This window comes from Primulina tabacum, chromosome 11, assembly GCF_025594145.1.
Source record: "Primulina tabacum isolate GXHZ01 chromosome 11, ASM2559414v2, whole genome shotgun sequence".
In the NCBI taxonomy this organism is placed as follows: Eukaryota; Viridiplantae; Streptophyta; class Magnoliopsida; order Lamiales; family Gesneriaceae; genus Primulina; species Primulina tabacum.
In genome coordinates, this window is record NC_134560.1 from 20,058,575 (window position 1) to 20,073,319 (window position 14,745).

A 14,745-nucleotide genomic window follows, 5' to 3' on the forward strand; every position below is an offset into this window, starting at 1 on the left:
CACTGTTACAATGGCAATAGGTTCAGTTCAATCAGATTCGTCGATTGTCATGTACAGAGGCTATTTCTGGCTGTTTCCAGTTATTTTCATTGGTGCCAGAGACAGCTTCTCCAGTGGAGTTACTTCTTCATTCTCCAGAGCTTTCGCACTTTCTTGAACTGCTCAAAGATGTATTTGCGGAACCGAAAGCACTACCTCCCTTCCGAGCCATTGACCATCACATTAATATTAAACCAAACTCTACCCCAGTCAATGTTTGACCTTACCGATACCCCCACTCTCAAAAATCTGAGATCGAAAAACTAGTTTCCGAAATGCTTGTGTCCGAGGTTATTCGCCCTAGTCAGAGCCCTTTTTCCTCGCCAGTTCTTTTGGTTAAAAAAAAGACAGAACATGGCGTTTTCGTGTCGACTATAGAGCCTTAAACCAGGTTACTATTAAGGACCGTTTTCCTATCCCAACCATAGATGAACTATTAGATGAACTTCATGGGGCCTCTATTTTTTCCAAATTCGATTTACGCTCGGGCTATCACAAAATACGATTTCATCCCCGAGACGTCCACAAAACTGCTTTTCGCACTCATGAGGGCCATTATGAGTTTGTTGTTATGATTTTCGGTCTTACTAATGCCCCCGCAATGTTTCAAGCTTCGATGAACTCCTTGTTCCAGCCTTTTCTTCGCAAATTTGTCATCTTGGTTTTTTCGATGACATCCTGGTTTTCAGCACCAACATTACTGATCACCTTAACCACTTGCACTTGGTGTTGGATTGTCTACGACATCATTCATTCTTTGCCAAACGCTCTAAATGCTCTTTTGCACAACCTTCTATTGATTACTTGGGTCACGTTGTTTCTGTAAAAAGAGTTGAACTAGATCCTAGCAAAATTTTAGCCATTCATCACTGGCCCACTCCATCTACTCTGAAAGCTCTTCGTGGATTTTTGAAACTAACAGGGTTTTATAGGCGGTTTGTTAAGGGATATGCCCACATTGCTTCTCCTCTCACCGATCTTCTTAAAAAAGATCAATTTTTATGGTCCTCTTTAGCCCAAGCCTCGTTTGACAATCTTAAGCTAGCCTTAACCCAAGCTCCAACTCTTGCTCTACCTGATTTTTCTGTTCCCTTCCAGCTCCAAATCGATGCATCAGGCAGTGGGATAGGGGATGTTCCACTTTAGCATAATCATCCTATTGCTTATTTTAGTAAGAAACTCTCTCCCCGAATGGCTCGAGCCTCTACTTATCTTCGTGAGCTTTTTGCGGTCTCACAAGCTGTTTCCAAATGGCGTCAATACCTTCTTGGCCATTATTTCACAATTATCACTTATCATCAAACCTTGCATGACATTCTCAACCAAGCTATCCACACACGAGAGGAACAAAAATATTTGATCAAGCTTTTGGGTTTTGATTTTGATGTCCAATACAAACCGGGCAAAACTAATATTGCTTCGGATGCTTTTCTCGTGAGTTTGGCGATACCCCAGCAACTAAGTCTTTTCTTCTGGCCATCACTGCATCCCTATCTCACCTTACTACTAAAATCCGTTCGGAAGTTTCGGTCGATCCTTTTTATTCTACCTTACTCAAGAAAGCCCCTACTTTTGGCCCATATCCTGCCCTTTACAAGTACCATGATGGGTTGATTTACAGGAACCAACGCCTTTGCCTTAATCCTAGCTACCCTTTCAAACAAAAAGTGCTTTTCAAGTTCCATAATACTCCTTTGGCATGTCATGCAGGTGTCAAAAAGAGTCTGACCAGATTGAGGCATGCTTTTTACTGGGATAATATGGATAAGGATGTTCGGAATTATGTTGCACACTGCCATACATGTCAACAAGTCAAGTATAATCCTTCTAAACCACAAGGATTATTGCAGCCTCTTCCGATTCCAAGTAATATATGGGAGGATGTCTCCATGGACTTAATTACTGGCTTACCTACTTCGAATGGGTTCTCTGTTATTTTGGTGGTCGTGGATCGCTTGACTAAGTATGCCCATTTTGGCCCCTTGCGAGTTGGTTTTACAGCCTTGCAGGAATTATTTCGTAATAGCGACACATCTTTACAAATGTCCAGTGCCTATCATCCGCTATCCGATGGTCAAACGGAAGTTTTGAACAGATGTCTTGAGCAGTACTTACGGGGTTTCGTTTCTAAACAGCCAAATCAGTAAGTGAAGTATTTGGTTTGGGCTGAGCTCTGCTATAATAGGAGCTATCATTCGGCCATTCGTATGTCCCCATTCGAAGTGGTTTTTGGTAAACCTCCGCCTTCGTTGCCTTCGTACATTGCTGGATTTTCAGAGGTTGAAGAGGTGGATCAATGGTTGATTGATCGCGATGTAGTATTGCAATCTATTCGTACCAATCTACAGAGGGCTCAAGCTCGAATGAAAGCTTCAGCAGACAATCATCGCCGGGAGGTGCATTTTGCGGTTGGGCAGTGGTGCTACATTCGTTTGGAACCCCACCGGCAGGTTTCAGTGTCTGGGAGAAAGTTTACTAAGCTTAGTAAACGTTTCTATGGTCCATTTAAAATCATAAAGAAGACTGGACTTGTTGCTTATAAGCTTGAACTTCCGGAGTCCTGTAAAATCCATCCTGTCTTTCATGTTTCTGTTCTGAAACTCTGTACCAATCCGGAGCAAGCTCCCACTCTGTCTCTTACACCCTTGGCAAAGGAAAACCAACCGGTGGTGACACCTTTAGCTATCGTGGGTTCTCGCACAGTCAAAAGGGGATCTATGGAAGTTGATCAACTGCTGGTTCAGTGGGAGGGTCTGCCTTTGGAGGAGACCTCGTGGGAGGATGTGTAGAATTTGGCCAAGCTTTATCCTACTTTTCACCTTGAGGACAAGGTGGTTCTTCGCCAGGAGGGTAATGATACAACCAAAAATAGAAGAATAAAAATTTTTCCAACAAAATTGGTGGATTATGTAGTGCAAATAAATAAGTGATAGTTATGCAAATAACTATTGAGGTGTAAAGTGCATTGGCATATGTGAATAATAGAATAGCAAAGAGTTATAAGGAGTGGGAAGTTGGTATCAAGGTATAAATAGCTTTGTACGCTCATGATTGAGGGGAAGAACGATATTAATAAAAAAATTCTAAACCATTCTCTTCTCTATTCCCTTCTCTGCTTCCTCTGTGTTCTTAAGTTTCAGGAGGGCGGCTTCCTCGAACAAGCTTCATCCTATCACATCCACACTAACTAGCCACCCAACAAACACCCTCGCGGCCAACCCCGTTTTCCCCGACCCCAATAGGTTCCAAGGCAAGACCAGTAGGTGATGGACCTCCCCTAGCCTCAGTTTGACCCTCTTGGATTGAGCCTCAGTGTGGTTCAGCCCCTGCCCGACCGAACTCACCCCAACACTACACCAAAGTCACCCGAAACCTTAGCCACACGCTTGACCCCTTCGGTTTTCACAAAGATCTGAGTGTTCCCTAGAATCCCTTCATCATATCTCCTTAGACACAGCATGTTTCACCTCTAGGCAACCAAAAATCGGCAGCCCCCTTGCATCATTTCAAAAAAACGTGAATGGAATACATGGAAACGCAATAACATGAAAGTAAACCGAACAAATCTCATGCATACAGTTGGATCGAGAGTACACATCAACAAACATCATACAACATGTATACAGCATGAGAGATATAGAAACGAAAGTATAATGCATGCCTTTGATGATTCCTACGCAAGAACGATGAAGAACGGACGTCGGGGAATTTTCTATTGCAAGAACAAGCAAGAGCCGATGCTATTCAGCTGCTAGGATGCTGAAAACGAGAGGGCAATTCTGAAATAAGGGAGTGTCGGCTGGTGGGAGTTATGGTGTTAGGTTTGGTGGGTCCTTAGATATTTATTAAATAGTTAATTAACAGATAAAGGGCCCTAAATTGCTAATTAAGAGTTTAAAAAGAATTTTAAGCCCAATAAACTTAAAATTAGGCCCATAAATTCCAAAACATACTCCCAAAAAATATTTCGTGTTTGAAAGTTTTTCAAAATATTAGTCGGACCCTTAAAAAGTCCCCCGATTCGATAAAATTTGTGCACCGTTAAAAATTAAATTCCTGTGGGTAAAATACCCAATAAATCCCAATTTTATAAAAACACCTTAAATTAATTAATAAAAATTAATCATTTAATAAAAATAATTTTTCTGATAATTCTCCGGTCTCTATTCCCCGTTCGAGCGCGAAATGCGACTTAAAAATCTTTAATGCATGAATCTTTAAAATTTCATGAAATAAATTCTATTGTGCAATATTTATGCATGAACTTTAAATAACTCATGAATTAAAACACAAATTAATGAAATAAACATGAATTAATGGTTTAAAACAATTAAATAAAATACCAACGAAATTTATTAACTTGCATGCATGTGGTTCAAGTGGACCTTCAAATTTTTGGGACGTTACAATTTCACTGCTGACATCAGAGGATGCTTGAAGAGGGAGTTTATGAGTCTCCGTCAGGGAGACAAGTCTATGGCCGAGTTTAAAAAAGTTTGATAGGGGTTGTCACTTCGTGAACCTCGTTGCTAGAGATGATGCTGAGAAATTGAGGAATTTCTTGGATGGCCTTCGACCCACTATTCACCGAGATGTGATGTTGATATTACCAGCATATTTTGCAGCTACCACTTCTTGTGCTTTCCAAGCTGAACAAGCCTTGATGGATATTGATTTTGAAATGTAGTGCAATAGGCAGTAGAATCAGCATAACTCTCAGCCAATCCAGACGTAGTTTACAAGGCCTCCCAGAGCTCAGAGGCAGCAAAAGCCCCAAGAACAATGGAAGAAGCCAGGGCAGCCGCCACCACAGTTTGAAGCTGCCCCAAAATCTAAAGAAAGTTCACTGTGCAAGGAGTGCAATCACCCACACTATGGCAAGTGCATGTGGGGATCCTTCAAGTGCTTCATTTGCAAGGAGGAAGGACACAAAGCCATTGACTGGCCAAAGAAAAAAGGACCAATCGTTGGCAGAGCTTATGTCATGCATGCTGAGGAGGCAGAGCCAGAGCCAGACACGGCTCTGATCACTATTAACATAGTTTTTTAACGTTTTTACATTGCCTTATTGCATGCAATGATAATTTGGTTAATGGAATTGATTGGGAAAATAAGGAGCTTAGAAGAAAATAGGTTGCATGCTCTACTTTAGTTGGATTTAAGGGTGGTGGTTGACAGTAAGAATTATAGAAATTGGGCATAAAACATAAGATTTAAGGATGTAAAGGAATGAATTGAACCAATTAAGGATTTTAAGGCTTAATAATGAAGAAAACGAAAGTATGAGGGTTACATTGCATAAATAGAGAATTAGAGGGGCAAAAGTGTAAAAACCGAAAGATTGAGGGGGTAAATGCACAAGGCCTAGAATTCAGGGAATAAATTTCAAGTTTAAGAATTTTAGGGGCTGTTTTGCGAATTCTAGAAAGCAGGGGCTGTTTCTGTAATTTCTGGAATTTTAGGGATCAAAACAATGTATTTAGAGAAGTTAGGGCCTGAATTGATTAAATTCAAAATTTATTTGGGGAAAAGGTGGAAATTTAGAAATTCTAAAGGCAGAAATGAAAGAATTTCGAAACTTTAAGGGTTTGAAATGAAATTTCCAAAACTTATTTTGGGTAAATTATGCATTTTCAAGATTTATTAGGATGAAGTGTGGTAATTTTCAAGAATTGTGGGTGATTAATGATAGAAATTCTTTAAGTTTTCGACTCGATTGGATTTGATTGTACATTTGTTGCAGGAAGGATATTTATTTCAGGTGTAGCTACCTATGCATTGCTAGATTCAGGAGCTACACACTCATTTATATCCGAGAAGTTTGTCAAGCGACTGAAGATTATACAAGAGGATTTGGATTTGGCTTTAGAGTTTCCATTCCTTCTGGTGATCATATGGTTACTACGAGCATTGTGAGGAATTTGGATCTTCGTTTGCTGAAGAATGCGGTTCAGGTAGATCTCATCGTACTCTTGATGCCAGTGTTCGACGTCATACTCAGTATTGATTGGCTATCTTTGAATGGAGGTTTGATAGATTTTCAGTAGAGGCCAGTATTTATTCGACCACCCAGCGGGAAATCTTTTGTCTTTGAGGCAGCAAGGAACAAGCAAATGCACGCATAATCTCCTGCATCTGTGAGAGGAAGCTTATGAGGCGAGGCTGCCAAGCTTTTCTAGAAAGTGTTATCTTAGTACCTGTTCCAGACAGTCAGAAGCTAGAAGATATTGAGGTTGTCAGAGACGTCCTAGCGTATTTCTTGAGGACGTTTCTAGCATTCCACATGACCGAGAGATAGAATTTTCTTTTGAATTGGTGCGGGCTACAGTGCCAATTTCAAAGGTACCCTATCGTCTAGCACCAGCCGAGATGAAAGAGATGAAATATCAAATTCAGGAGTTGCTGGACAAAGGTTTTATTCGCCCGAGTTGTTCTCTGTGGGGCGCACTAGTACTATTTGTGAAGAAGAAAGATGGTAATATGTGACACTGCATTGACTATAGAGAGCTGAATAGAGTCACCATCAAGAATAAGTATCCTTTACTTAGAATCGAGGACTTGTTTGATCAACTGCAAGGAGCTTCGATTTTCTCGAAGATAGATCTTCGTTCGGGATACCATCAGCTGAAGGTGAAGGAGCCAAATGTTTATAAAATGGCTTTCAGAACTCGATATGGGCACTACGAGTTTATGGTGATGCCATTCAAGTTGACCATGTGGCAGCAAATTTCATAGATCTCATGAATCGCGTATTTCAGTCGTATCTGTATCAGTTTATCATTGTCTTTATAGATGATATTCTGATTTACTCGAGGAGTAGAGAAGGGCATAGTCAGCATTTAAGAACGGCGCTACATATATTGCAAGATAGAAAGCTATTCGTTAAGTTCAGAAAGTGCGAGTTTTGGCTCGAGAGAGTGGCATTCTTATGCCACATTATTTTTAGAGATGGAGTTGAAGTCAATCCAAGCAAGGTCGATGCAGTTAAAGAGTGGCATGTACCTAAGAGTGTGATCGAGATCCACAGTTTCTTGGGTCTAGCTGGCAACGACCGGAAGTCAATTCAGGGTTTCTCTTCTATTGCAGTGCCCTGACCGCCTAGACAAAGAAAAATGCAAAGTTTATTTGGGGATCTAACTGCAAGGAGAGTTTCTAGAAGCTGAAGAAAGCATTGAATTCAGCACCTGTTCTATCGATGCCATTAGGGCAAGGAGAGTATGTTCTCTATACAGACGCTTAGAATTTTGGTTTGGGCGCAATCCTGATGCAAAATGACCGAGTGATAGCATACACGTCTAGACATTTGGAGGTTCATAAGAAAAATTACCCGACTCATGACATCGAACTTGCAGCGGTAGTGTTTGCTCTGAAGGTCTTGAAACATTACTTATATGGGGAGAAGTGCAAGATTTTCGCTGATCATAAAAGCTAAAAGTACGTCTTCACCCAGAAAGAGTTGAACATGAAGCAGCGGAGATGGTTAGCGCTGGTGAAGGATTACGACTGCGATATTAGCTACCATCCGAGAAAGGATAATGCGGTCACAGACGCTTTGAGAAGAAAGTGTAATGATCAAGGGCCATTAGGCTGAACCAACATGTGCCTCGGCCTATACCCATGCACCACTACTTATCATGGGTCGTTAGAATGGTCCAGCATGATCCCTAGCCCATGTCCATGCATCGCCACTTATAGAATATCCCACCCCTGAAAAGTGGTTTCTTTCGCCTCTCCCAACACTTGAACCCATTTCCTTTCAAGCTTCTCAAGAAAAAATTTGTTCCCGCCTCTCCGGTGCACGTTCTTTGCAAGAATCTTCAAGCTTTTGATCCTTTAATCGATAAGGCACGCTATGTATCTTCTTTTCCATCATTCACGTCGTATTTATATGCTGATATGTTTGAAATTTATGTATAATACTCGGTCTCTGCATGGTTTTACGTTTATGTTTCGTTTTGTTCATGAAATCCGCATACTTATGCATGTAACTCATGTTTTTATGATTCATGTGCAAGGGGCTGCCCATCTTATGTTGCCAAGGGGTTGTACATGTCTATTATGAATGGAGCTAGGTGCTGGAGTCGAAGCTTGGGTGGTTTAGGTGAGGATGTATGAGGGCCGATCGGTGCTAGTGTCATTTGGGTTCTGTATGGTTAGATCGGTTAAGGGGTGAGGCACATCGAGGCATGGATCGTTCCAGGGGAAGATTAAGGACGTGATTTGTCCATGAAGAGGCCTCGGGGTGGTCCATGGTCGGCTGGTAGCGTGACCATGCGTGGATCAAAGCTAGCGAACGCATAGGTTACGTTTTGGCTAGGTTCGATTGTTTCTTGGCGAAACTAGGGACGCACTTGCGTGGGGCTGAGGCTAGTACTTAGGTCGGTCCTGGAGGGTCCTAATGGGGCTAGAGAGGGCTTGTCCAAGGCTGGTCTCTGAAGGTTAGGTCTAGAATTTGTAAAACAACGAGTTGGTGCGACTAGGGTTTGAGGATTTGCAATGACCGAAAAATCCAGCAACTTGCAAGGGCTGTATGAAGGGTTTAGCCGGCTGGTATAGATGGTTTAAGGGCTGTTAAGACGTGTATAAGGTGTGGTAAAAAGTTGGGAGAAATTTGGTGAAGTTTCGGGTTGTTTCGGGTTAAAACCGGGACCCCAGTCCAAGTTTTAAAGGAATCGATTAAGTTTTGAAACAGACTCGAGTTTACGTTTAAGAAATGTTTAAAAATATGATTTTAGGTGTTTTAAGGAGTTTTGTAAGCTTCGGGTCGAAATTTTTAGGTCCCGGGAGAAAATGGTCATTTAGGGTTTCCAAGGGCAAAATGATCATTTTGCACCCAGGTCGAGTTTTAGTCCTGGCAGTGCCCTAAACACGATTTGTCATGTTTTTAAATGTTTATATATAACATATATGACCTTTTTACGAAAATATGAAAAATACGTTACATGCTTAGTTTCAAGGAAAATTTACTTATATGCATGATTTTATTAAGTGATGAATATGATGACATGTTTTGAATGATGGGAGTTATTTGTGACTAATACGATGACACGATGACATGTAATGCCAAGGCTCAGTGGACAGGTAATGTTGTCGCTGATGTCCCTGCCGCCGGGTACCGCGGTTACACGTAGATGGATCCATCGATTGACATGATGGTACAAATGTCACAGCTAATGAACGGAATTCAAATTAAGAAAATGAACACGAATATGTTGATATGATGTTATATGTTATGGAAATGATTATGCTTTGACAGGTTATGATTATGCATACGATTTTATAAGATCATGAAATGTATTTTATTACAGTACTTTTCACTGTTGCATGTTAGGTATATCTATTTGTTATAACATTAAAGGTGTGTTGAGTCTTTAGACTCACTAGGTGTGAATGATGCATGTAAGCATTTCGATCAGAAGGCTGGAGTTGCCGAGGACTGAGTAGGCAGGGTTGGATGCGTGCACGCGAACCCGAGAACCGTATTTTTCAGTGCATCATGTTTTCGGGATATGTGTGGACATGAATATTTTCTCATTCATTTTACTATGCCCTTGGTCATTTTATTACGCAGCTGGCTGTGAAGATTTTTACGCGTTTCTTATTGCATTATTTTAAACTTCATTGTTTTTCCTGTTTGTTGATTATTGATTTTTTATAAATGCTAATTTTCGATAGCATTGCATGCATGCATTTAAAGATGATTTTCGATTGTTAGATTTTAAAAAAAATAATAGCATTTTTAAGTAGTAGATGTTTCAGTTGATATCAGAGCCAGGGTCCTGTATAGGGTTGTGCCACCGCAAGCTTCTTCAGCTCAGTCTTCAAGCCTCAGGTCTGTAAGCTTTTATGTTTTAAATATTTTACTGCTATCGCCTGCATGATTACATGATATACGTTTACGATGATTTACGGTGCATGTTTAGCTGCTTTGAAGATTTAAAGATTTATTGTTTTGAAAACTAGATTAATTTGCATGATGGGTACGTTTAAAATTTGGACCGTATCAGATATTATGCTTGCCATACGAGCCTCCGGTACAGACCAACAGGATGGTACTCCAGGAGGCGTTAGAGGCGCTCCACCACCACCACTGCCATTGGATACAGCTACCCGTGTACTGAAGGGTATGGCTAGACTTTTGGAGCAGACTCCCCGACCTCAGACTGATATATATGAGCAGTTTAGACGGCTCAACCCGAAGGCGTTAGGGGGCACAACTAATCCATTCGAGGGATGGCAACCGGGTCAGGTGCACAACTTATATGCTGAGAGACGACGCATCCCTTTGGTGGGAGGGAGTTGCACATGAAGTGGACTTGGCTACCCTCACGTGAGATCAGTTCAAAGAGGCGTTCTATGGTAAGTATTTCCCAGCTGATGTCAGGGGTCGCCTGACGAGGGAGTTCATGAGTCTCCGCTAGGGGGACTCGACAGTGGCGGAGTTCATCCGGAAGTTTGACATGGGCTGTCATTTTGTGCCCCTCATTGCTAGAGATGCCGCCCAGAAGCTGAGGCATTTTATGGATGGTCTGAGGCCTACTTTACATCGGGATGTGATGCTTATGAGGCCGTCTAGTTATGATGAGGCGACTGGGTGTGCTTTTTAGGAGGTGCAGGCCCTGAGGGATATCTATTTTGAGATGCATCATTAATGCCTGAATTTTGAAAAAAAATAAAATTATGGTAGTATTTGTGATGGTTTATGATTTAGGTTATGTTATGAATGGTAATGAATGTTATCGAATTGAATAAATAATGGATGGGTAGAATCAAAGGTTGAATTTGAGCTAAATAGGTAATGGAAGTGCAGAAACGGTATGAAAAATGTGGCAGTAGTTGTGGTTTTTAGCATAATGTTTTGAATATTGATCCAATTGATGGGAGGCAACTTTCATTAGAAAGATAAGACATAAGGCTAGAACTTTATTATTTTGAGTTTTGGTCAAATCATTAGGGAAGACGAGCCAAAAGCGCCCCGAAGTGTGTCGTGCGTATCGTCGTTCCTACAATGACACATGTTGGGAGATTGAGCATAACTTTTTACTCAGACCTCCAAATGGCATGGGGCTAATTGGAGATGCAAGCCAAGACATAGGGCTACAACTTTCTAGTTTACCACTTTCGCAAATTCTGAAGTTAAAAATGCGTTTTGGACAGAATACGGCGCGCCCATGCGCCAGATCCCGCACGATGGCGCGCCCATTGCTGAAATTTTGGTGTTTGGGCAGTATGGTGCGCGCCCCTGCGCCAAAACACGCGCCATGGCGCCCAGAACTTTTACAAAAAACGTGTTTTGAGGTTTGGATGGTATATATTAGATTGGGGAATGATTTTTGTATCATTTCTTCTCATCCTCATTTCTCTCCATCGGTTTAGAGCTAGGGTTCTTCATTCTCCTTCAATCCAATTTCTTGCAAGACATTAATCTTTGATTGAAGCCTTAATCTTTGCTTGGAGATTAGAAGTTCTTCTCCTTAAGAGTTTAGAAGCAAGGTAAGAAAGCTTATTTTCTTGGGTTAGTGATTGAAGGGAAAACAATGGGTTGTTTGGTTTGAGTGTTTAGGTAAAGTTGTTAATATAATGATTGATGGTATTGTATGTATTGATATTTTGGAAAAGAAATGGAATTGTAGAGGAGCTAACTCTTTAGCACGCACGTTACGTGTTTGACAAAATGATTCAATGAATGTTTTTATGTCATATTACGGTTAAGAAATGATATGGATTCCTTCTTTACACAATTGTTGGGATTTGAGTTTTCTTGAATATCCAAATTGCGGATCTTGATTCGAAGCATTAGTTAATTAATTATGAATTTTGTTCAAAAATTGCTCTGTTTTGATAAATGATCCGAGTTCTTGAGTTATAGTCGAATTCAGAGGTTCAAGATTTCTCACCTACATATTTCGATCTTCTTTTGGTAATATTTGAAAGGTATGTTACGGTCGGTAACATACGCGGTAAAAGTATCCTTTTTATTTTAAATTGAAAATTCTATGACTCGATGAATTATTTGTGATTTGATGATGATTGTTGTATTGAGATGAGCTTATTATGATATTGACTTGATGAGATTGAAATGCATCATTGCATTGCATATTGATCCACTTGTTGATTCAGATTTGATATGGCGGAGGTCGCCTTGACTTATTGATTTTTTGGACGTATGGGGCTATAGTTGAGTTGGCATAGCGTATGCGGAGGTCGCTGCTATGGCCTGAACACTCTCTATAGGCGCACCATAGTCCTGGGATTGTAGAACACGGAAAACCACCCCGAGCGGATGAGTCGGTGGATGTTGCTGGGGGATACTCTTTCCTTGGGTACCCTATGACTAGATTATTCACTTGATCTTGAAATTTATTGATAGCCCACAGCTTCTGATCATGCATTGCATTATATTGCATCTTTATGGATTTAAATGAACTATTTTTAAAATTAAATTCTCATATGTTATTGATTGTATTATACTGGGTTTATACTCACTGGCACGTCGGCTACCTCTTGCTTTCATGTGCTTGACGGTAGGTGAGGCGAGGCTTGGGATGCCAGAGTCCAGTTCCAGGTGAGGAGATACGAGTTAGAGTGGGATTCTCGGGTCTTAGGAGTTATTTGATGATGTTTGGATTACTTTTGTTCACTAGTTATTTTGACATGTTGAAAATTATATTTCAAACATTTGAGACATTTAAATTATTCTGATGATGTTTATGTCAGTTTGTGAACAAGAAATTATATATTTTATTAAATCGTTTGGTTTGATACATTTAAAATTTTTAGTATTAGATATCGGACCCGGGGCCCCACATTAGGTGGTATCAGAGCGTATGATATTTGGGAACATGGTAGATCGAGTCAGTTCGAATTGCTTAATCATGTGATATATTTTCTAGCATTTTCACTGTGCCGTAATGTGAAATACATGATCATAATTGAGATACTCTATTGTTGAGCTATATTCGAGATTTTTGAGATTATTGAGTCTCGAGAGACAGAGATGATTGATACAAGATTCAGATGATTATGATATTGTGATTTATCTATGTTTGATCTATTGTATATCAGACATGGCTACTCGTGGTAGAGGTCGTGGTAGACCTAGACAGAGCATACCAGAGGCACAAGATCAGGGTAGTGCGACTCATACTCAAATGGATATAACTCCGACTCCGATGGAGATACTGTTAGCCAGATTTCAGTCTTTGCACCCACCGATGTTGAAGGGTACCGAAAATGCATTAGGGTGTGAGAACTTGTTGGAGAATATGGATCAATTATTTGAATCTCTTGAGTATCCAAATGATCGTAGAATCAAATTAGTTGTTCATCAGTTATTGGATGTTGCTAAGAGTTGGTGGATCATGACAAAGATAGCTTTAGAGGGTCGAGGTACGATTGTTACCTGGGATATTTTTAAATTTGAATTTTATCAGCGTTTCTTTACTACCTCTTACAGGAAAGATAGGGGAGCCGAGTTTGCAAATTTAAAGCAGGGAAATCTGAATATTGAGGACTATGTTGCTAAGTTCTCGAATTTATTGAGATTTGCTCCTCATGTAGCATCCGATGAAGAAGCTAAGGCTGATCACTTCATAAATGGTCTTAATCCTGATATCTTTACCCTGTTTAATACTAGAAGGCCTGACACTTTTGCTGAGGCTCTTGATAGAGCAAAGGGAGCTGAAACCGGAATCAATAGGCAGAGAGGTTCTCAGTATTTGCAATGACCCCAACAGCCACAGTTCCGACAGCAGTTCAGACAGGGTAATATTGGCAACATAAGAGAGCAGTTTAGGGCTAGAGGGAAGCAATTTAAGAGGGATGGCAGTAATTTTTCGAATTCTAGTGGATCGAGACAGTCTGGTTCAGTTCAGAGCACTGGTTATTCAGGCACAACTTGTGGTCAGTGTGGTGGTAGACATTATACCGATCAGTGTAGAGGAATCTCAGGAGCTTGCCACTTGTGTAACCATGTGGGACACTATGCTCGAGTGTGTCCTAATCGTGGCAGTGAAATATCTCAGAATGGGGGATCATCGAGACCGACACCTCACCAGAATCGTCAGACCCCTACAGTTCATTCTTATCATCAATCAAACCGGACAGATCAGAACAAACTGAGTGGTGGCCACAGGGCAGGACATCCACCTAGACAGCAGGTTCGAGTTATTGCACTCACTGAGGATGAGGCACATCATGCTCCAGATAATGTCATTGCAGGTAATTGTTTTCTCTCAGGTTATCCTGCTTATGTTTTGATGGATATGGGTGCATCACATACTTTCATATCTGAGCACTTTGTCACATTGTATTCATTGCATTCTATACCATTATCATCTACTTTATCTATTTCTACTCCACTGGGCAAAGTGACGAGGTCAGCTGAAATGATAAGTGGTTGTGAATTTCGTTATGAGGATAATGTCATTGAGCTTAATTGTATTATATTGGAGATGTCTGATTTTGACTGCATAGTTGGTATTGACATGTTGACAAGATACAGGGCTATTGTAGATTGTTTTCAGAAAATTTTTAAGTTTAGTCCTGATATGACAGATCACTGGACATTCTATGGTAAAGGTTCTCGAGCTAAGATTCCTTTGATATCTGTTTTGTCCATTACTCGTTTATTGCAGAAAGGAGCCGAATGTTTCTTGGTTTATGCGATTGATATTTCAAGATCAGTACCTAAATTATATTCCAATT